We start from the raw sequence: 24,225 nt of genomic DNA, 5'->3' as shown, positions 1-24,225 counted from the left end.
CGTAACTCGAGAATATACCCCAGGTTCCCGCCAAAACTCGAGAAAAAACATGAGACTTCCGCCTCGCCGCGAGCTGAGGCCCGATTCCCCTGCACTGCGTGCAGAGCAATTCCGTGTTGCACATCAAACATGAAAGGAGCCTTGATTTCCTTGATGGCACTCCAGAGAAACCCCAAGAACACTGTTGCAAGGCTAGAGCGATCCTGAGGTCACTGTAGCAACACGAAAGAGGTCCGTGGACCAAAAATCAACTCGAGATGAGAGGTTAGTCCCTGGCTTCGACTCCAGAGGAATACCACCTTACCACAAGCACCTCAAGAGGAGGCTTCTCTCAGCTCTAAGTATGTGAGAGGGACCCTGATTTTGCGGCCTCAAGTGGAATGGGCACTGCGATCGCCTGACTCGAAATAAGGCCGGATATCCCTGCAGTCACTTGAATGCAGGCTCGTCTTGCATCTCCCAAGATGAAAGGATGTCTGAATCCCCTGTGGAGACCACAGAGAAAGACCTAGTTCCCCACCTCATGGCGACCGGAGGCCTCACATCCTTTGAAAAATCCAGAGGTGCGCGGAGATCAGTGCCTCCAAAGGAGACGATGCCTGACTCCTCGTGAAACTTGATAGGAGTCCCAGGATTCCTGTGGCACGTGGAAAGGGACCCTTGGTCTCCCGCCTCAGCTGGAGAGGCGTCCCAATTGCCCTGCCAAGCCTCGAAGAGAATCCCGAGTTGTCCCTCGCAACTAGGCAGGAGTCCTGACGTCGCTGAACAAACACGTGTGTGGCAGGACCATCCCCGTCGTAACTCGAGAATATACCCCAGGTTCCCGCCGCAACTCGAGAAAAACCATGAGACTTCCCCCTCGCCGCGAGATGAGGCCCGATTCCCCTGCACTGCGTGCAGATCAATTCCGTGTTGCACATCACACATGAAAGGAGCCTTGATTTCCTTGATGGCACTACAGAGAAAACCCAAGAACACTGTTTCAAGGCTAGAGGGATCCTGAGGTCAATGTAGCAACACGAAAGAGCTCCGTGGCCCAAAAATCAACTCGAGAAGAGAGGTTAGTCCCTGGCTTCGACTCCAGAGGAATACCACCTTACCACAAGCACCTCAAGAGGAGGCTTCTCTCAGCTCTAGGTATGTGAGAGGGACCCTGAGTTTGCGGCCTCAAGTGGAATGGACACCGCGATGCCCTGACTCGAAATAAGGCCGGATATCCCTGCAGTGACTTGAATGCAGGCTCGTCTTGCATCTCCCATGACGAAAGGCTGTCTGAATCCCCTGTGGAGACCACAGAGAAAGACCTAGTTCCCCACCTCATCGCGACCGGAGGCCTCACATCCTTTGAAAACTTCAGAGGTACGCGGAGATCAGTGCCTCCAAAGGAGACGATGCCTGACTCATCGTGAAACTTGATAGGAGTCCCAGGATTCCTGTGGCACGTGGAAAGGGACCCTTGGTCTCCTGCCTCAGCTGGAGAGGCCTCCCAATTGCCATGCCAACCCTCGAGGAGAATCCCGAGTTGTCCCTCGCAACTAGGCAGGAGTCCTGACGTCGCTGAACAAACACGTGGGTGGAAGGGCCATCCCCGTCGTAACTCGAGAATATACCCCAGGTTCCCACCGCAACTCGAGAAAAACCATAAGACTTCCCCCTCGCCGCGAGATGCGGCCCGATTCCCCTGCACTGTGTGCAGAGCAATTCCGTGTTGCACATCACACATGAAAGGAGCCTTGATTTCCTTGATGGCACTCCAGAGAAACCCCAAGAACACTGTTTCAAGGCTAGAGCGATCCTGAGGTCACTGTAGCAACACGAAAGAGCTCCGTGGACCAAAAATCAACTCGAGATGAGAGGTTAATCCCTGGCTTCGACTTCAGAGGAATACCACCTTACCACAAGCACCTCAAGAGGAGGCTTCTCTCAGCTCTAGGTATGTGAGAGGGACCCTGAGTTTGCGGCCTCAAGTGGAATGGACACCGCGATGCCCTGACTCGAAATAAGGCCGGATATCCCTGCAGTGACTTGAATGCAGGCTCGTCTTGCACCTCCCAAGACGAAAGGATGTCTGAATCCCCTGTGGAGACCACAGAGAAAGACCTAGTTCCCCACCTCATCGCGACCGGAGGCCTCACATCCTAAGAAAACTCCCGAGGTACGCGGAGATCAGTGCCTCCAAAGGAGACGATGCCTGACTCCTCGTGAAACTTGATAGAAGTCCCAGGATTCCTGTGGCACGTGGAAAGGGACACTTGGTCTCCCACCTCAGCTGGAGAGGCGTCCCAATTGCCCTGCCAAGCCTCGAGGAGAATCCCGAGTTGTCCCTCGCAACTAGGCAGGAGTCCTGACGTCGCTGAACAAACACGTGGGTGGAAGGGCCATCCCCGTCGTAACTCGAGAATATACCCCAGGTTCCCACCGCAACTCGAGAAAAACCATGAGACTTCCCCCTCGCCGCGAGATGAGGCCCGATACCCCTGCACTGTGTGCAGAGCAATTCCGTGTTGCACATCACACATGAAAGGAGCCTTGATTTCCTAGATGGCACTCCAGAGAAACCCCAAGAACACTGTTTCAAGGCTACAGCGATCCTGAGGTCACTGTAGCAACATAAAAGAGCTCCGTGGCCCAAAAATAACTCGAGAAGAGAGGTTAGTCCCTGGCTTCGACTCCAGAGTAATACCACCTTACCACAAGCACCTCAAGAGGAGGCTTCTCTCAGCTCTAGGTATGTGAGAGGGACCCTGATTTTGCGGCCTCAAGTGGAATGGACACCGAGATACCCTGACTCGAAATAAGGCCGGATATCCCGGCAGTGACTTGAATGCAGGCTCGTCTTGCACCTCCCAAGACGAAAGGATGTCTGAATGCCCTGTGGAGACCACAGAGAAAGACCTAGTTCCCCACCTCATCGCGACCGGAGGCCTCACATCCTTTGAAAACTCCAGAGGTACGCGGAGATCAGTGCCTCCAAAGGAGACGATGCCTGACTCCTCGTGAAACTTGATAGGAGTCCCAGGATTCCTGTGGCACGTGGAAAGGGACCCTTGGTCTCCCGCCTCAGCTGGAGAGGCGTCCCAATTGCCCTGCCAAGCCTCGAGGAGAATCCCGAGTTGTCCCTCGCAACTAGGCAGGAGTCCTGCCGTCGCTGAACAAACACGTGGGTGGAAGAGCCATCCCCGTCGTAACTCGAGAATATACCCCAGGTTCCCGCCGCAACTCGGGAAAAACCATGAGACTTCCCCCTCGCCGCGAGATGAGGCCCGATTCCCCTGCACTGCATGCAGAGCAATTCCGTGTTGCACATCAAACATGAAAGGAGACTTGATTTCCTTGATGGCACTCCAGAGAAACCCCAAGAACACTGTTTCAAAGCTAGAGCGATCCTGAGGTCACTGTAGCAACATGAAAGAGCTCCATGGACCAAAAATCAACTCGAGATGAGAGGTTAGTCCCTGGCTTCGACTCCAGAGGAATACCACCTTACCACAAGCACCTCAAGAGGAGGCTTCCCTCAGCTCTACGTATGAGACAGGGACCCTGATTTTGCGGCCTAAAGTGGAATGGGCACTTCGATGCCCTGACGCGAAATAAGGCCGGATATCCCTGCAGTGACTTGAATGCAGGCTCGTTTTGCATCTCCCAAGATGAAAGGATGTCTGAATCCCCTGTGGAGACCACAGAGAAAGACCTAGTTCCCCACCTCATCGCGACCGGAGGTCTCACATCCTATGAAAACTCCAGAGGTACGCGGAGATCAGTACCTCCAAAGGAGACGATGCCTGACTCCTCGTGAAACTTCATAGGAGTCCAAGGATTCTTGTGGCACGTGGAAAGGGACCCTTGGTCTCCCGCCTCAGCTGGAGAGGCGTCCCAATTGCCCTGCCCTGCCTCGAGGAGAATCCCGAGTTGTCCCTCGCAACTAGGCAGGAGTTCTGACGTCGCTGAACAAACACGTGGGTGGAAGGGCCATCCCCGTCGTAACTCGAGAATATACCCCAGGTTCCCGCCGCAACTCGAGAAAAACCATGAGACTTCCCCCTCGCCATGAGATGAGGCCCGATTCCCCTGCACTGCGTGCAGAGCAATTCCGTGTTGCACATCACACATGAAAGGAGCCTTGATTTCCTTGATGGCACTACAGAGAAAACCCAAGAACACTGTTTCAAGGCTAGAGGGATCCTGAGGTCAATGTAGCAACACGAAAGAGCTCCGTGGCCCAAAAATCAACTCGAGAAGAGAGGTTAGTCCCTGGCTTCGACTCCAGAGGAATACCACCTTACCACAAGCACCTCAAGAGGAGGCTTCTCTAAGCTCTAGGTATGTGAGAGGGACCCTGAGTTTGCGGCCTCAAGTGGAATGGACACCGCGATGCCCTGACTCGAAATAAGGCCGGATATCCCTGCAGTGACTTGAATGCAGGCTCGTCTTGCATCTCCCAAGAAGAAAGGCTGTCTGAATCCCCTGTGGAGACCACAGAGAAAGACCTAGTTCCCCACCTCATCGCGACCGGAGGCCTCACATCCTTTGAAAACTTCAGAGGTACGCGGAGATCAGTGCCTCCAAAGGAGACGATGCCTGACTCCTCGTGAAACTTGATAGGAGTCCCAGGATTCCTGTGGCACGTGGAAAGGGACCCTTGGTCTCCTGCCTCAGCTGGAGAGGCGTCCCAATTGCCCTGCCAAGCCTCGAGGAGAATCCCGAGTTGTCCCTCTCAACTAGGCAGGAGTCCTGACGTCGCTGAACAAACACGTGGGTGGAAGGGCCATCCCCGTCGTAACTCGAGAATATACCCCAGGACCCCGCCGCAACTCGAGAAAAACCATAAGACTTCCCCCTCGCCGCGAGATGCGGCCCGATTCCCCTGCACTGTGTGCAGAGCAATTCCGTGTTGCACATCACACATGAAAGGAGCCTTGATTTCCTTGATGGCACTCCAGAGAAACCCCAAGAACACTGTTTCAAGGCTAGAGCGATCCTGAGGTCACTGTAGCAACACGAAAGAGCTCCGTGGACCAAAAATCAACTCGAGATGAGAGGTTAGTCCCTGGCTTCGACTCCAGAGGAATACCACCTTACCACAAGCACCTCAAGAGGAGGCTTCTCTCAGCTCTAGGTATGTGAGAGGGACCCTGAGTTTGCGGCCTCAAGTGGAATGGACACCGCGATGCCCTGACTCGAAATAAGGCCGGATATCCCTGCAGTGACTTGAATGCAGGCTCGTCTTGCACCTCCCAAGACGAAAGGATGTCTGAATCCCCTGTGGAGACCACAGAGAAAGACCTAGTTCCCCACCTCATCGCGACCGGAGGCCTCACATCCTTTGAAAACTCCCGAGGTACGCGGAGATCAGTCCCTCCAAAGGAGACGATGCCTGACTCCTCGTGAAACTTGATAGGAGTCCCAGGATTCCTGTGGCACGTGGAAAGGGACCCTTGGTCTCCCACCTCAGCTGGAGAGGCGTCCCAATTGCCCTGCCAAGCCTCGAGGAGAATCCCGAGTTGTCCCTCGCAACTAGGCAGGGGTCCTGACGTCGCTGAACAAACACGTGGGTGGAAGGGCCATCCCCGTCGTAACTCGAGAATATACCCCAGGTTCCCACCGCAACTCGAGAAAAACCATGAGACTTCCCCCTCGCCGCGAGATGAGGCCCGATACCCCTGCACTGTGTGCAGAGCAATTCCGTGTTGCACATCACACATGAAAGGAGCCTTGATTTCCTTGATGGCACTCCAGAGAAACCCCAAGAACACTGTTTCAAGGCTACAGCGATCCTGAGGTCACTGTAGCAACACAAAAGAGCTCCGTGGCCCAAAAATCAACTCGAGAAGAGAGGTTAGTCCCTGGCTTCGACTCCAGAGTAATACCACCTTACCACAAGCACCTCAAGAGGAGGCTTCTCTCAGCTCTATGTATGTGAGAGGGACCCTGAGCTTGCGGCCTCAAGTGGAATGGACACCGCGATGCCCTGACTCGAAATAAGGCCGGATATCCCTGCAGTGACTTGAATGCAGGCTCGTCTTGCATCTCCCATGACGAAAGGATGTCTGAATCCCCTGTGGAGACCACAGAGAAAGACGTAGTTCCCCACCTCATCGCGACCGGAGGTCTCACATCCTATGAAAACTCCAGAGGTACGCGGAGATCAGTACCTCCAAAGGAGACGATGCCTGACTCCTCGTGAAACTTCATAGGAGTCCAAGGATTCTTGTGGCACGTGGAAAGGGACCCTTGGTCTCCCGCCTCAGCTGGAGAGGCGTCCCAATTGCCCTGCCAAGCCTCGAGGATAATCCCGAGTTGTCCCTCGCAACTAGGCAGGAGTCCTGACGTCGCTGAACAAACACGTGGGTGTAAGGTCCATCCCCGTCGTAACTCGAGAATATACCCCAGGTTCCCGCCGCAACTCGAGAAAAACCATGAGACTTCCGCCTCGCCGCTAGCTGAGGCCCGATTCCCCTGCACTGCGTGCAGAGCAATTCCGTGTTGCACATTAAACATGAAAGGAGACTTGATTTCCTTGATGGCACTCCAGAGAAACCCCAAGAACACTGTTGCAAGGCTAGAGCGATCCTGAGGTCACTGTAGCAACACGAAAGAGGTCCGTGGACCAAAAATCAACTCGAGATGAGAGGTTAGTCCCTGGCTTCGACGCCAGAGGAATACCACCTTACCACAAGCACCTCAAGAGGAGGCTTCTCTCAGCTCTAAGTATGTGAGAGGGACCCTGATTTTGCGGCCTCAAGTGGAATGGGCACTGCGATCGCCTGACTCGAAATAAGGCCGGATATCCCTGCAGTGACTTGAATGCAGGCTCGTCTTGCATCTCCCAAGATGAAAGGATTTCTGAATCCCCTGTGGAGACCACAGAGAAAGACCTAGTTCCCCACCTCATGGCGACCGGAGGCCTCACATCCTTTGAAAAATCCAGAGGTACGCGGAGATCAGTGCCTCCAAAGGAGACGATGCCTGACTCCTCGTGAAACTTGATAGGAGTCCCAGGATTCCTGTGGCACGTGGAAAGGGACCCTTGGTCTCCCGCCTCAGCTGGAGAGGCGTCCCAATTGCCCTGCCAAGCCTCGAGGAGAATCCCGCGTTGTCCCTCGCAACTAGGCAGGAGTCCTGACGTCGCTGAACAAACACGTGTGTGGCAGGGCCATCCCCGTCGTAACTCGAGAATATACCCCAGGTTCCCGCCGCAACTCGAGAAAAACCATGAGACTTCCCCCTCGCCGCGAGATGAGGCCCGATTCCCCTGCACTGCGTGCAGATCAATTCCGTGTTGCACATCACACATGAAAGGAGCCTTGATTTCCTTGATGGCACTACAGAGAAAACCCAAGAACACTGTTTCAAGGCTAGAGGGATCCTGAGGTCAATGTAGCAACACGAAATAGCTCCGTGGCCCAAAAATCAACTCGAGAAGAGAGGTTAGTCCCTGGCTTCGACTCCAGAGGAATACCACCTTACCACAAGCACCTCAAGAGGAGGCTTCTCTCAGCTCTAGGTATGTGAGAGGGACCCTGAGTTTGCGGCCTCAAGTGGAATGGACACCGCGATGCCCTGACTCGAAATAAGGCCGGATATCCCTGCAGTGACTTGAATGCAGGCTCATCTTGCACCTCCCAAGACGAAAGGATGTCTGAATGCCCTGTGCAGACCACAGAGAAAGACCTAGTTCCCCACCTCATCGCGACCGGAGTCCTCACATCCTTTGAAAACTCCAGAGGTACGCGGAGATCAGTGCCTCCAAAGGAGACGATGCCTGACTCCTCGTGAAACTTGATAGGAGTCCCAGGATTCCTGTGGCACGTGGAAAGGGACCCTTGTCTCCCGCCTCAGCTGGAGAGGCGTCCCAATTGCCCTGCCAAGCCTCGAGGAGAATCCCGAGTTGTCCCTCGCAACTAGGCAGGAGTCCTGACGTCGCTGAACAAACACGTGGGTGGAAGGGCCATCCCCGTCGTAACTCGAGAATATACCCCAGGTTCCCGCCGCAACTCGAGAAAAACCATGAGACTTCCCCCTCGCCGCGAGATGCGGCCCGATTCCCCTGCACTGTGTGCAGAGCAATTCCGTGTTGCACATCACACATGAAAGGAGCCTTGATTTCCTTGATGGCACTCCAGAGAAACCCCAAGAACACTGTTTCAAGGCTAGAGCGATCCTGAGGTCACTGTAGCAACACGAAAGAGCTGCGTGGACCAAAAATCAACTCGAGATGAGAGGTTAGTCCCTGGCTTCGACTCCAGAGGAATACCACCTTACCACAAGCACCTCAAGAGGAGGCTTCTCTCAGCTCTAGGTATGTGAGAGGGACCCTGAGTTTGCGGCCTCAAGTGGAATGGACACCGCGATGCCGTGACTCGAAATAAGGCCGGATATCCCTGCAGTGACTTCAATGCAGGCTCGTCTTGCACCTCCCAAGACGAAAGGATGTCTGAATGCCCTGTGGAGACCACAGAGAAAGACCTAGTTCCCCACCTCATCGCGACCGGAGGCCTCACATCCTTTGAAAACTCCAGAGGTACGCGGAGATCAGTGCCTCCAAAGGAGACAATGCCTGACTCCTCGTGAAACTTGATAGGAGTCCCAGGATTCCTCTGGCATGTGGAAAGGGACCCTTGGTCTCCCGCCTCAGCTGGAGAGGCGTCTCAATTGCCCTGCCAAGCCTCGAGGAGAATCCCGAGTTGTCCCTCGCAACTAGGCAGGAGTCCTGACGTCGCTGAACAAACACGTGGGTGGAAGGGCCATCCCCGTCGTAACTCGAGAATATACCCCAGGTTCCCGCTGCAACTCGAGAAAAACCATGAGACTTTCCCCTCGCCGCGAGATGAGGACCGATTCCCCGGCACTGTGTGCAGAGCAATTCCGTGTTGCACATCACACATGAAAGGAGCCTTGATTTCCTTGATGGCACTCCAGAGAAACCCCAAGAACACTGTTTCAAGGCTAGAGGGATCCTGAGGTCAATGTAGCAACACGAAAGAGCTCCGTGGACCAAAAATCAACTCGAGATGAGAGGTTAGTCCCTGGCTTCGACTCCAGAGGAATACCACCTTACCACAAGCACCTCAAGAGGAGGCTTCTCTCAGCTCTAGGTATGTGAGAGGGACCCTGAGTTTGCGGCCTCAAGTGGAATGGACACCGCGATGCCCTGACTCGAAATAAGGCCGGATATCCCTGCAGTGACTTGAATGCAGGCTCGTCTTGCATCTCCCAAGAAGAAAGGCTGTCTGAATCCCCTGTGGAGACCACAGAGAAAGACCTAGTTCCCCACCTCATCGCGACCGGAGGCCTCACATCCTTTGAAAACTCCAGAGGTACGCGGAGATCAGTGCCTCCAAAGGAGACGATGCCTGACTCCTCGTGAAACTTGATAGGAGTCCCAGGATTCCTGTGGCACGTGGAAAGGGACCCTTGGTCTCCGGCCTCAGCTGGAGAGGCGTCCCAATTGCCCTGCCAAGCCTCGAGGAGAATCCCGAGTTGTCCCTCGCAACTAGGCAGGAGTCCTGACGTCGCTGAACAAACACGTGGGTGGAAGGGCCATCCCCGTCGTAACTCGAGAATATACCCCAGGTTCCCGCCGCAACTCGAGAAAAACCATGAGACTTCCCCCTCGCCGCGAGATGCGGCCCGATTCCCCTGCACTGTGAGCAGAGAAATTCCGTGTTGCACATCAAACATCAAAGGAGCCTTGATTTCCTTGATGGCACTCCAGAGAAACCCCAAGAACACTGTTTCAAGCCTAGAGCGATCCTGAGGTCACTGTAGCAACACGAAAGAGCACCGTGGACCAAAAATCAACTCGAGATGAGAGGTTAGTCCCTGGCTTCGACTCCAGAGGAATACCACCTTACCACAAGCACCTCAAGAGGAGGCTTCTCTCAGCTCTAGGTATGTGAGAGGGACCCTGAGTTTGCGGCCTCAAGTGGAATGGACACCGCGATGCCGTGACTCGAAATAAGGCCGGATATCCCTGCAGTGACTTGAATGCAGGCTCGTCTTGCACCTCCCAAGACGAAAGGATGTCTGAATGCCCTGTGGAGACCACAGAGAAAGACCTAGTTCCCCACCTCATCGCGACCGGAGGCCTCACATCCTTTGAAAACTCCAGAGGTACGCGGAGATCAGTGCCTCCAAAGGAGACGATGCCTGACTCCTCGTGAAACTTGATAGGAGTCCCAGGATTCCTGTGGCACGTGGAAAGGGACCCTTGGTCTCCCGCCTCAGCTGGAGAGGCATCCCAATTGCCCTGCCAAGCCTCGAGGAGAATCCCGAGTTGTCCCTCGCAACTAGGCAGGAGTCCTGACGTCGCTGAACAAACACGTGGGTGGAAGAGCCATCCCCGTCGTAACTCGAGAATATACCCCAGGTTCCCGCCGCAACTCGAGAAAAACCATGAGACTTCCCCCTCGCCAAGAGATGAGGCCCGATTCCCCTGCACTGCGTGCAGAGCAATTCCGTGTTGCACATCACACATGAAAGGAGCCTTGATTTCCTTGATGGCACTCCAGAGAAACCCCAAGAACACTGTTTCAAGGCTAGAGGGATCCTGAGGTCAATGTAGCAACACGAAAGTGCTCCGTGGCACAAAAATCAACTCGAGAAGAGAGGTTAGTCCCTGGCTTCGACTCCAGAGGAATACCACCTTACCACAAGCACCTCAAGAGGAGGCTTCTCTCAGCTCTAGGTATGTGAGAGGGACCCTGAGTTTGCGGCCTCAAGTGGAATGGACACCGCGATGCCCTGACTCGAAATAAGGCCAGATATCCCTGCAGTGACTTGAATGCAGGCTCGTCTTGCACCTCCCAAGACGAAAGGATGTCTGAATCCCCTGTGGAGACCACAGAGAAAGACCTAGTTCCCCACCTCATCGCGACCGGAGGCCTCACATCCTTTGAAAACTCCAGAGGTACGCGGAGATCAGTGCCTCCAAAGGAGACGATGACTGACTCCTCGTGAAACTTGATAGGAGTCCCAGGATTTCTGTGGCACGTGGAAAGGGACCCTTGGTCTCCCGCCTCAGCTGGAGAGGCGTCCCAATTGCCCTGCCAAGCCTCGAGGAGAATCCCGAGTTGTCCCTCGCAACTAGGCAGGAGTCCTGACGTCGCTGAACAAACACGTGGGTGGAAGGGCCATCCCCGTCGTAACTCGAGAATATACCCCAGGTTCCCGCCGCAACTCGAGAAAAACCATGAGACTTCCCCCTCGCCGCGAGATGAGGCCCGGTATCCTGCACTGCGTGCAGAGCAATTCCGTGTTGCACATCACACATGAAAGGAGCCTTGATTTCCTTGATGGCACTCCAGAGAAACCCCAAGAACACTGTTTCAAGGCTAGAGGGATCCTGAGGTCACTGTGGCAACACGAAAGAGCACCGCGGACCAAAAATCAACTCGAGATGAGGGGTTAGTCCCTGGCTTCGACTCCAGAGGAATACCACCTTACCACAAGCACCTCAAGAGGAGGCTTCTCTCAGCTCTAGGTATGTGAGAGGGACCCTGATTTTGCGGCCTCAAGTGGAATGGACACCGCGATGCCCTGACTCGAAATAAGGCCGGATATCCCTGCAGTGACTTGAATGCAGGCTCGTCTTGCATCTACCAAGATGAAAGGATGTCTGAATCCCCTGTGGAGTCCACAGAGAAAGAACTAGTTCCCCACCTCATCGCGACCGGAGGCCTCATATCCTTTGAAAACTCCAGAGGTACGCGGAGATCAGTGCCTCCAAAGGAGACGATGCCTGACTCCTCGTGAAACTTGATAGGAGTCCCAGGATTCCTGTGCACGTGGAAAGGGACCCTTGGTCTACCGCCTCAGCTGGAGAGGCGTCCCAATTGCCCTGCCAAGCCTCGACGAGAATCCCGAGTTGTCCCTTGCAACTAGGCAGGAGTCCTGACGTCGCTGAACAAACACGTGTGTGGAAGGGCCATCCCCGTCGTAACTCGAGAATATACCCCAGGTTCCCGCCGCAACTCGAGAAAATCCATGAGACTTCCCCCTCGCTGCAAAATGAGGCCCGATTCCCCTGCACTGCGTGCAGAGCAATTCCGTGTTGCACATCACACATGAAAGGAGCCTTGATTTCCTTGATGGCACTCCAGAGAAACCCCAAGAACACTGTTTCAAGGCTAGAGGGATCCTGAGGTCACTGTAGCAACACGAAAGAGCACCGTGGACCAAAAATCAACTCGAGATGTGGGGTTAGTCCCTGGCTTCGACTCCAGAGGAATACCACCTTACCACAAGCACCTCAAGAGGAGACTTCTCTCAGCTCTAGGTATTTGAGAGGGACCCTGAGTTTGCGGCCTCAAGAGGAATGGACACTGCGATGCCCTGACGCGAAATAAGGCCGGATATCCCTGCAGTGACTTGAATGCAGGCTCGTCTTGCATCTCCCAAGATGAAAGGATGTCTGAATCCCCTGTGGAGACCACAGAGAAAGACCTAGTTCCCCACCTCATCGCGACCGGAGGCCTCACATCCTTTGAAAACTCCAGAGGTACGCGGAGATCAGTGCCTCCAAAGGAGACGATGCCTGACTCCTCGTGAAACTTGATAGGAGTCCCAGGATTCCTGTGGCACGTGGAAAGGGACCCTTGGTTTCCCGCCTCAGGTGGAGAGGCGTCACAATTGCCCTGCCAAGCCTCGAGGAGAATCCCGAGTTGTCCCTTGCAACTAGGCAGGAGTCCTGACATCGCTGAACAAACACGTGTGTGGAAGGGCCATCCCCGTCGTAACTCGAGAATATAGCCCAGGTTCCCGCCGCAACTCGAGAAAAACCATGAGACTTCCCCCTCGCCGCAAAATGAGGCCCGATTCCCCTGCACTGCGTGCAGAGCAATTCCGTGTTGCACATCACACATGAAAGGAGCCTTGCTTTCCTTGATGGTATTCCAGAGAAACCCCAAGAACACTGTTTCAAGGCTAGAGGGATCCTGAGGTCAATGTAGCAACACGAAAGAGATCCATGGCCCAAAAATCAACTCGAGAAGAGAGGTTAGTCCCTGGCTTCGACTCCAGAGGAATACCACCTTACCACAAGCACCTCAAGAGGAGGCTTCTCTCAGCTCTAGGTATGTGAGAGGGACCCTGAGTTTGCGGCCTCAAGTGGAATGGACACCGCGATGCCCTGACTCGAAATAAGGCCGGATATCCCTGCAGTGACTTGAATGCAGGCTCGTCTTGCATCTCCCAAGACGAAAGGATGTCTGAATCCCCTGTGGAGACCACAGAGAAAGACCTAGTTCCCCATCCCATCGCGACCGGAGGCCTCACATCCTTTGAAAACTCCAGAGGTACGCGGAGATCAGTGCCTCCAAAGGAGACGATGCCTGACTCCTCGTGAAACTTGATAGGAGTCCCAGGATTCCTGTGGCACGTGGAAAGGGACCCTTGGTCTCCCGCCTCAGCTGGAGAGGCGTCCCAATTGCCCTGCCAAGCCTCGAGGAGAATCCCGAGTTGTCCCTCGCAACTAGGCAGGAGTCCTGACGTCGCTGAACAAACACGTGGGTGGAAGGGCCATCCCCGTCATAACTCGAGAATATACCCCAGGTTCCCGCCACAACTCGAGAAAAACCATGAGACTTCCCCCTCGCTGCGAGATGCGGCCCGATTCCCCTGCACTGTGTGCAGAGCAATTTCGTGTTGCACATCACACATGAAAGGAGCCTTGATTTCCTTGATGGCACTCCAGAGAAACCCCAAGAACACTGTTTCAAGGCTAGAGGGATCCTGAGGTCACTGTAGCAACACGAAACAGCTCCGTGGACCAAAAATCAACTCAAGATGAGAGGTTAGTAACTGGCTTCGACTCCAGAGGAATACCACCTTACCACAAGCACCTCAAGAGGAGGCTTCTCTCAGCTCTATGTATGTGAGAGGGACCCTGAGTTTGCGGCCTCAAGTGGAATGGACACCGCGATGCCCTGACTCGTAATAAGGCCGGATATCCCTGAAGTGACTTGAATGCAGGCTCGTCTTGCATCTCGCAAGACGAAAGCATGTCTGAATCCCCTGTGGAGACCACAGAGAAAGACCTAGTTCCCCACCTCATCGCGACCGGAGGCCTCACATCCTATGAAAACTCCAGAGGTACGCGGAGATTAGTGCCTCCAAAGGAGACGATGCCTGACTCCTCGTGAAACTTGATAGGAGTCCCAGGATTCCTGTGGCACGTGGAAAGGGACCCTTGGTCTCCCGCCTCAGCTGGAGAGGCGTCCCAATTTCCCTGCCAAGCCTCGAGGAGAATCCCGAGTTGTCCCTCGCAACTAGGCAGGAGTCCTGACGTCGCTGAACAAACACGTGGGTGTAAGGGCCATCCCCGTCGTAACTCGAGAATATACCCCAGGTTCCCGCCGCAACTCGAGAAAAACCATGAGGCTTCCCCCTCGCCGCGAGATGAGGCCCGATTCCCCTGCACTGCATGCAGAGCAATTCCGTGTTGCACATCACACATGAAAGGAGCCTTGATTTCCTTGATGGCACTCCAGAGAAACCCCAAGAACACTGTTTCAAGGCTAGAGGGATCCTGAGGTCACTGTAGCAACACGAAAGAGCTCCGTGGACCAAAAATCAACTCGAGATGAGAGGTTAGTCCCTGGCTTTGACTCCAGAGGAATACCACCTTACCACAAGCACCTCAAGAGGAGGCTTCTCTCAGCTCTAGGTATGTGAGAGGGACCCTGAGTTTGCGGCCTCAAGTGAAATGGACACCGCGATGCCCTGACTCGAAATAAGGCCGGATATCGCTGCAGTGACTTGAATGCAGGCACGTCTTACATCTCCCAAGATGAAAGGATGTCTGAATCCCCTGTGCAGACCACAGAAAAAGACCTAGTTAACCACCTCATCGCGACCGGAGGCCTCACATCCTTTGAAAACTCCAGAGGTACGCGGAGATCAGTGCCTCCAAAGGAGACGATGCCTGACTCCTCGTGAAACTTGATAGGAGTCCCAGGATTCCTGTGGCACGTGGAAAGGGACCCTTGGTCTCCCGCCTCAGCTGGAGAGGCGTCCCAATTGCCCTGCCAAGCCTCGAGGAGAATCCCGAGTTGTCCCTCGCAACTAGGCAGGAGTTCTGACGTCGCTGAACAAACACGTGTGTGGAAGGGCCATCCCTGTTGTAACTCGAGAATATACCCCAGGTTCCCGCCGCAACTCGAGAAAAACCATGAGACTTCCCCCTCGCCGCGAGATGAGGCCTGATTCCCCTGCACTGCGTGCAGAGCAATTCCGTGTTGCACATCACACATGAAAGGAGACTTGATTTCCTTGATGGCACTCCAGAGAAACCCCAAGAACACTGTTTCAAGGCTAGAGGGATCCTGAGGTCACTGTAGCAACACGAAAGAGCTCCGTGGACCAAAAATCAACTCAAGATGAGAGGTTAGTAACTGGCTTCGACTCCAGAGGAATACCACCTTACCACAAGCACCTCAAGAGGAGGCTTCTCTCAGCTCTATGTATGTGAGAGGGACCCTGAGTTTGCGGCCTCAAGTGGAATGGACACCGCGATGCCCTGACTCGTAATAAGGCCGGATATCCCTGAAGTGACTTGAATGCAGGCTCGTCTTGCATCTCGCAAGACGAAAGCATGTCTGAATCCCCTGTGGAGACCACAGAGAAAGACCTAGTTCCCCACCTCATCGCGACCGGAGGCCTCACATCCTATGAAAACTCCAGAGGTACGCGGAGATTAGTGCCTCCAAAGGAGACGAGGCCTGACTCCTCGTGAAACTTGATAGGAGTCCCAGGATTCCTGTGGCACGTGGAAAGGGACCCTTGGTCTCCCGCCTCAGCTGGAGAGGCGTCCCAATTTCCCTGCCAAGCCTCGAGGAGAATCCCGAGTTGTCCCTCGCAACTAGGCAGGAGTCCTGACGTCGCTGAACAAACACGTGGGTGGAAGGGCCATCCCCGTCGTAACTCGAGAATATACCCCAGGTTCCCGCCGCAACTCGAGAAAAACCATGAGGCTTCCCCCTCGCCGCGAGATGAGGCCCGATTCCCCTGCACTGCATGCAGAGCAATTCCGTGTTGCACATCACACATGAAAGGAGCCTTGATTTCCTTGATGGCACTCCAGAGAAACCCCAAGAACACTGTTTCAAGGCTAGAGGGATCCTGAGGTCACTGTAGCAACACGAAAGAGCTCCGTGGACCAAAAATCAACTCGAGATGAGAGGTTAGTCCCTGGCTTCGACTCCAGAGGAATACCACCTTACCACAAGCACCTCAAGAGGAGGCTTCTCTCAGCTCTAGGTATGTGAGAGGGACCCTGAGTTTGCGGCCTCAAGTGAAATGGACACCGCGATGCCCTGACTCGAAATAAGGCCGGATATCGCTGCAGTGACTTGAATGCAGGCACGTCTTACATCTCCCAAGATGAAAGGATGTCTGAATCCCCTGTGCAGACCACAGAAAAAGACCTAGTTAACCACCTCATCGCGACCGGAGGCCTCACATCCTTTGAAAACTCCAGAGGTACGCGGAGATCAGTGCCTCCAAAGGAGACGATACCTGACTCCTCGTGAAACTTGATAGGAGTCCCAGGATTCCTGTGGCACGTGGAAAGGGACCCTTGGTCTCCCGCCTCAGCTGGAGAGGCGTCCCAATTGCCCTGCCAAGCCTCGAGGAGAATCCCGAGTTGTCCCTCGCAACTAGGCAGGAGTTCTGACGTCGCTGAACAAACACGTGTGTGGAAGGGCCATCCCTGTCGTAACTCGAGAATATACCCCAGGTTCCCGCCGCAACTCGAGAAAAACCATGAGACTTCCCCCTCGCCGCGAGATGAGGCCTGATTCCCCTGCACTGCGTGCAGAGCAATTCCGTTTTGCACATCACACATGAAAGGAGACTTGATTTCCTTGATGGCACTGCAGAGAAACCCCAAGAACACTGTTTCAAGGATAGAGGGATCCTGAGGTCAATGTAGCAACACGAAAGAGCTCCGTGGACCAAAAATCAACTCGAGATGAGAGGTTAGTCCATGGCTTCGACTCCAGAGGAATAGCACCTTACCACAAGCACCTCAAGAGGAGGCTTCTCTCAGCTCTAGGTATGTGAGAGGGACCCTGAGTTTGCGGCCTCAAGTGGAATGGACACCGCGATGCCCTGACTCGAAATAAGGCCGGATATCCCTGCAGTGAGTTGAATGCAGGCTCGTCTTGCATCTCCCAAGATGAAAGGATGTCTGAATCCCCTGTGGAGACCACAGAAAAAGACCTAGTTCCCCACCTCATCGTGACCGGAGGCCTCACATCCTTTGAAAACTTCAGAGGTACGCGGAGATCAGTGCCTCCAAAGGAGAGGATGCCTGACTCCTCGTGAAACTTGATAGGAGTCCCAGGATTCCTGTGGCACGTGGAAAGGGACCCTTGGTCTCCCGCCTCAGCTGGAGAGGCGTCCCAATTGCCCTGCCAAGCCTCAAGGAGAATCCCGAGTTGTCCCTTGCAACTAGGCAAGAGTCCTGATGTCGCTGAACAAACACGTGTGTGGAAGGGCCATCCCCGTCGTAACTCGAGAATATACCCCAGGTTCCCGCCGCAACTCGAGAAAAACCATGAGACTTCCCCCTCGCTGTAAAATGAGGCCCGATTCCCCTGCACTGCGTGCAGAGCAATTCCCTGTTGCACATCACACATGAAAGGAGCCTTGATTTCCTTGATGGCACTCCAGAGAAACCCCAAGAACACTGTTTCAAGGCTAGAGGGATCCTGAGGTCACTGTAGCAACACGAAAGAGCACCGTGGACCAAAAATCAACTCGAGATGAGGGGTTAGTCCCTGGCTTCGACTCCAGAGGAATACCACCTTACCACAAGCACCTCAAGAGGAGGCTTCTCTGAGCTCTAGGTATGTGAGAGGGACCCTGAGTTTGCGGCCTCAAGAGGAATGGACACTGCGATGCCCTGACGCGAAATAAGGCCGGATATCCCTGCAGTGACTTGAATGCAGGCTCGTCTTGCATCTCCCAAGATGAAAGGATGTCTGAATCCCCTGTGGAGACCACAGAGAAAGACCTAGATCCCCACCTCATCGCGACCGGAGGCCTCACATCCTTTGAAAACTCCAGAGGTACGCGGAGATCAGTGCCTCCAAAGGAGACGATGCCTGACTCCTCGTGAAACTTGATAGGAGTCCCAGGATTCCTGTGGCACGTGGAAAGGGACCCTTGGTCTCCCGCCTCAGCTGGAGAGGCGTCCCAATTGCCCTGCCAAGCCTCGAGGAGAATCCCGAGTTGTCCCTCGCAACTAGGCAGGAGTCCTGACGTCGCTGAACAAACACGTGTGTGGAAGGGCCATCCCCGTCGTAACTCGAGAATATACCCCAGGTTCCCGCCGCAACTCGAGAAAAACCATGAGACTTCCCCCTCGCTACAAAATGAGGCCCGATTCCCCTGCACTGCGTGCAGAGCAATTCGGTATTGCACATCACACATGAAAGGAGCCTTGATTTCCTTGATGGCACTCCAGAGAAACCCCAAGAACACTGTTTCAAGGCTAGAGGGATCCTGAGGTCACTGTGGCAACACGAAAGAGCACCGTGGACCAAAAATCAACTCGAGATGAGGGGTTAGTCCCTGGCTTCGACTCCAGAGGAATACCACCTTACCACAAGCACCTCAAGAGGAGGCTTCTCTCAGCTCTAGGTATGTGAGAGGGACCCTGATTTTGCGGCCTCAAGTGGAATGGACACCGCGATGCCCTGACTCGAAATAAGGCCGGATATCCCTGCAGTGACTTGAATGCAGGCTCGTCTTGCATCTACCAAGATGAAAGGATGTCTGAATCCCCTGTGGAGTCCACAAAGAAAGTACTAGTTCCCCACCTCATCGCGACCGGAGGCCTCATATCCTTTGAAAACTCCAGAGGTACGCGGAGATCAGTGCCTCCAAAGGAGACGATGCCTGACTCCTCGTGAAACTTGATAGGAGTCCCAGGATTCCTGTGAACGTGGAAAGGGACCCTTGGTCTACCGCCTCAGCTGGAGAGGCGTCCCAATTGCCCTGCCAAGCCTCGAGGAGAATCCCGAGTTGTCCCTCGCAACTAGGCAGGAGTCCTGACGTCGCTGAACAAACACGTGGGTGGAATGGCCATCCCCGTCGTAATTCAGAATATACCCCAGGTTCCCGCCGCAACTCGAGAAAAACCATGAGACTTCCCCCTCACCGCGAGATGAGGCCCGATTCCCCTGCACTGCGTGCAGTGCAATTCCGTGTTGCATATCACACATGAAAGGAGCCTTGATTTCCTTGATGGCATTCCAGAGAAACCCCAAGAACACTGTTTTAAGGCTAGAGGGTTCCTGAGGTCTCTGTAGCAACAAGAAAGAGCTCCGTGGCCCAAAAATCAACTCGAGATGAGAGGTTAGTCCCTGGCTTCAACTCCAGAGGAATACCACCTTACCACAAGCACCTCAAGAGGAGGCTTCTCTCAGCTCTAGCTATGTGAGAGGGACCCTGAGTTTGCGGCCTCAAGTGGAATGGACAACGCGATGCCCTGACTCGAAATAAGGCCGGATATCCCTGCAGTGACTTGAATGCAGGTTCGTCTTGCATCTCCCACGACGAAAGGGTGTCTGAATCCCCTGTGGAGACCACAGAGAAAGACCTAGTTCCCCACCTCATCGCGACAGGACGCCTCATATCCTTTGAAAACTCCAGAGGTACGCGGAGATCAGTGCCTCCAAAGGAGACAATGCCTGACTCCTCGTGAAGTTTGATAGGAGTCCCAGGATTCCTGTTACATGTGAAAAGGGACGTTTGGTCTACATCCTCAGATGGAGAGGCGTCCCAATTGCACTGCCAAGCCTCGAGGAGAATCCCGAGTTGTCCCTTGCAACTAGGCAGGAGTCCTGACGTCGCTGAGCAAACACGTGTGTGGAAGGGCCATCCCCGTCGTAACTCGAGAATATACCCCAGGTTCCCGCCGCAACTCGAGAAAAACCATGAGACTTCCCCCTCGTTGCAAAATGAGGCCCGATTCCCCTGCACTGCGTGCAGAGCAATTCCGTGTTGCACATCACACATGAAAGGAGCCTTGATTTCCTTGATGGCACTCCAGAGAAACCCCAAGAACACTGTTTCAAGGCTAGAGGGATCCTGAGGTCAATGTAGCAACACGAAAGAGATCCATGGCCCAAAAATCAACTCGAGAAGAGAGGTTAGTCCCTGGCTTCGACTCCAGAGGAATACCACCTTACCACAAGCACCTCAAGAGGAGGCTTCTCTCAGCTCTAGGTATGTGAGAGGGACCCTGAGTTTGCGGCCTCAAGTGGAATGGACACCGCGATGCCCTGACTCGAAATAAGGCCGGATATCCCTGCAGTGACTTGAATGCAGGCTCGTCTTGCATCTCCCAAGACGAAAGGATGTCTGAATCCCCTGTGGAGACCACAGAGAAAGACCTAGTTCCCCATCCCATCGCGACCGGAGGCCTCACATCCTTTGAAAACTCCAGAGGTACGCGGAGATCAGTGCCTCCAAAGGAGACGATGCCTGACTCCTCGTGAAACTTGATAGGAGTCCCAGGATTCCTGTGGCACGTGGAAAGGGACCCTTGGTCTCCCGCCTCAGCTGGAGAGGCGTCCCAATTGCCCTGCCAAGCCTCGAGGAGAATCCCGAGTTGTCCCTCGCAACTAGGCAGGAGTCCTGACGTCGCTGAACAAACACGTGGGTGGAAGGGCCATCCCCGTCATAACTCGAGAATATACCCCAGGTTCCCGCCACAACTCGAGAAAAACCATGAGACTTCCCCCTCGCTGCGAGATGCGGCCCGATTCCCCTGCACTGTGTGCAGAGCAATTTCGTGTTGCACATCACACATGAAAGGAGCCTTGATTTCCTTGATGGCACTCCAGAGAAACCCCAAGAACACTGTTTCAAGGCTAGAGGGATCCTGAGGTCACTGTAGCAACACGAAACAGCTCCGTGGACCAAAAATCAACTCAAGATGAGAGGTTAGTAACTGGCTTCGACTCCAGAGGAATACCACCTTACCACAAGCACCTCAAGAGGAGGCTTCTCTCAGCTCTATGTATGTGAGAGGGACCCTGAGTTTGCGGCCTCAAGTGGAATGGACACCGCGATGCCCTGACTCGTAATAAGGCCGGATATCCCTGAAGTGACTTGAATGCAGGCTCGTCTTGCATCTCGCAAGACGAAAGCATGTCTGAATCCCCTGTGGAGACCACAGAGAAAGACCTAGTTCCCCACCTCATCGCGACCGGAGGCCTCACATCCTATGAAAACTCCAGAGGTACGCGGAGATTAGTGCCTCCAAAGGAGACGATGCCTGACTCCTCGTGAAACTTGATAGGAGTCCCAGGATTCCTGTGGCACGTGGAAAGGGACCCTTGGTCTCCCGCCTCAGCTGGAGAGGCGTCCCAATTTCCCTGCCAAGCCTCGAGGAGAATCCCGAGTTGTCCCTCGCAACTAGGCAGGAGTCCTGACGTCGCTGAACAAACACGTGGGTGTAAGGGCCATCCCCGTCGTAACTCGAGAATATACCCCAGGTTCCCGCCGCAACTCGAGAAAAACCATGAGGCTTCCCCCTCGCCGCGAGATGAGGCCCGATTCCCCTGCACTGCATGCAGAGCAATTCCGTGTTGCACATCACACATGAAAGGAGCCTTGATTTCCTTGATGGCACTCCAGAGAAACCCCAAGAACACTGTTTCAAGGCTAGAGGGATCCTGAGGTCACTGTAGCAACACGAAAGAGCTCCGTGGACCAAAAATCAACTCGAGATGAGAGGTTAGTCCCTGGCTTTGACTCCAGAGGAATACCACCTTACCACAAGCACCTCAAGAGGAGGCTTCTCTCAGCTCTAGGTATGTGAGAGGGACCCTGAGTTTGCGGCCTCAAGTGAAATGGACACCGCGATGCCCTGACTCGAAATAAGGCCGGATATCGCTGCAGTGACTTGAATGCAGGCACGTCTTACATCTCCCAAGATGAAAGGATGTCTGAATCCCCTGTGCAGACCACAGAAAAAGACCTAGTTAACCACCTCATCGCGACCGGAGGCCTCACATCCTTTGAAAACTCCAGAGGTACGCGGAGATCAGTGCCTCCAAAGGAGACGATGCCTGACTCCTCGTGAAACTTGATAGGAGTCCCAGGATTCCTGTGGCACGTGGAAAGGGACCCTTGGTCTCCCGCCTCAGCTGGAGAGGCGTCCCAATTGCCCTGCCAAGCCTCGAGGAGAATCCCGAGTTGTCCCTCGCAACTAGGCAGGAGTTCTGACGTCGCTGAACAAACACGTGTGTGGAAGGGCCATCCCTGTTGTAACTCGAGAATATACCCCAGGTTCCCGCCGCAACTCGAGAAAAACCATGAGACTTCCCCCTCGCCGCGAGATGAGGCCTGATTCCCCTGCACTGCGTGCAGAGCAATTCCGTGTTGCACATCACACATGAAAGGAGACTTGATTTCCTTGATGGCACTCCAGAGAAACCCCAAGAACACTGTTTCAAGGCTAGAGGGATCCTGAGGTCACTGTAGCAACACGAAAGAGCTCCGTGGACCAAAAATCAACTCAAGATGAGAGGTTAGTAACTGGCTTCGACTCCAGAGGAATACCACCTTACCACAAGCACCTCAAGAGGAGGCTTCTCTCAGCTCTAGGTATGTGAGAGGGACCCTGAGTTTGCGGCCTCAAGTGGAATGGACACCGCGATGCCCTGACTCGTAATAAGGCCGGATATCCCTGAAGTGACTTGAATGCAGGCTCGTCTTGCATCTCGCAAGACGAAAGCATGTCTGAATCCCCTGTGGAGACCACAGAGAAAGACCTAGTTCCCCACCTCATCGCGACCGGAGGCCTCACATCCTATGAAAACTCCAGAGGTACGCGGAGATTAGTGCCTCCAAAGGAGACGAGGCCTGACTCCTCGTGAAACTTGATAGGAGTCCCAGGATTCCTGTGGCACGTGGAAAGGGACCCTTGGTCTCCCGCCTCAGCTGGAGAGGCGTCCCAATTTCCCTGCCAAGCCTCGAGGAGAATCCCGAGTTGTCCCTCGCAACTAGGCAGGAGTCCTGACGTCGCTGAACAAACACGTGGGTGTAAGGGCCATCCCCGTCGTAACTCGAGAATATACCCCAGGTTCCCGCCGCAACTCGAGAAAAACCATGAGGCTTCCCCCTCGCCGCGAGATGAGGCCCGATTCCCCTGCACTGCATGCAGAGCAATTCCGTGTTGCACATCACACATGAAAGGAGCCTTGATTTCCTTGATGGCACTCCAGAGAAACCCCAAGAACACTGTTTCAAGGCTAGAGGGATCCTGAGGTCACTGTAGCAACACGAAAGAGCTCCGTGGACCAAAAATCAACTCGAGATGAGAGGTTAGTCCCTGGCTTCGACTCCAGAGGAATACCACCTTACCACAAGCACCTCAAGAGGAGGCTTCTCTCAGCTCTAGGTATGTGAGAGGGACCCTGAGTTTGCGGCCTCAAGTGAAATGGACACCGCGATGCCCTGACTCGAAATAAGGCCGGATATCGCTGCAGTGACTTGAATGCAGGCACGTCTTACATCTCCCAAGATGAAAGGATGTCTGAATCCCCTGTGCAGACCACAGAAAAAGACCTAGTTAACCACCTCATCGCGACCGGAGGCCTCACATCCTTTGAAAACTCCAGAGGTACGCGGAGATCAGTGCCTCCAAAGGAGACGATACCTGACTCCTCGTGAAACTTGATAGGAGTCCCAGGATTCCTGTGGCACGTGGAAAGGGACCCTTGGTCTCCCGCCTCAGCTGGAGAGGCGTCCCAATTGCCCTGCCAAGCCTCGAGGAGAATCCCGAGTTGTCCCTCGCAACTAGGCAGGAGTTCTGACGTCGCTGAACAAACACGTGTGTGGAAGGGCCATCCCTGTCGTAACTCGAGAATATACCCCAGGTTCCCGCCGCAACTCGAGAAAAACCATGAGACTTCCCCCTCGCCGCGAGATGAGGCCTGATTCCCCTGCACTGCGTGCAGAGCAATTCCGTTTTGCACATCACACATGAAAGGAGACTTGATTTCCTTGATGGCACTGCAGAGAAACCCCAAGAACACTGTTTCAAGGATAGAGGGATCCTGAGGTCAATGTAGCAACACGAAAGAGCTCCGTGGACCAAAAATCAACTCGAGATGAGAGGTTAGTCCATGGCTTCGACTCCAGAGGAATAGCACCTTACCACAAGCACCTCAAGAGGAGGCTTCTCTCAGCTCTAGGTATGTGAGA

This window comes from Cervus elaphus, chromosome 24 (assembly GCF_910594005.1).
Source record: "Cervus elaphus chromosome 24, mCerEla1.1, whole genome shotgun sequence".
NCBI lineage: Eukaryota > Metazoa > Chordata > Mammalia > Artiodactyla > Cervidae > Cervus > Cervus elaphus.
The sequence above is the reverse complement of the archived record's forward strand: the minus strand, read 5'-3'. Positions refer to the sequence as shown.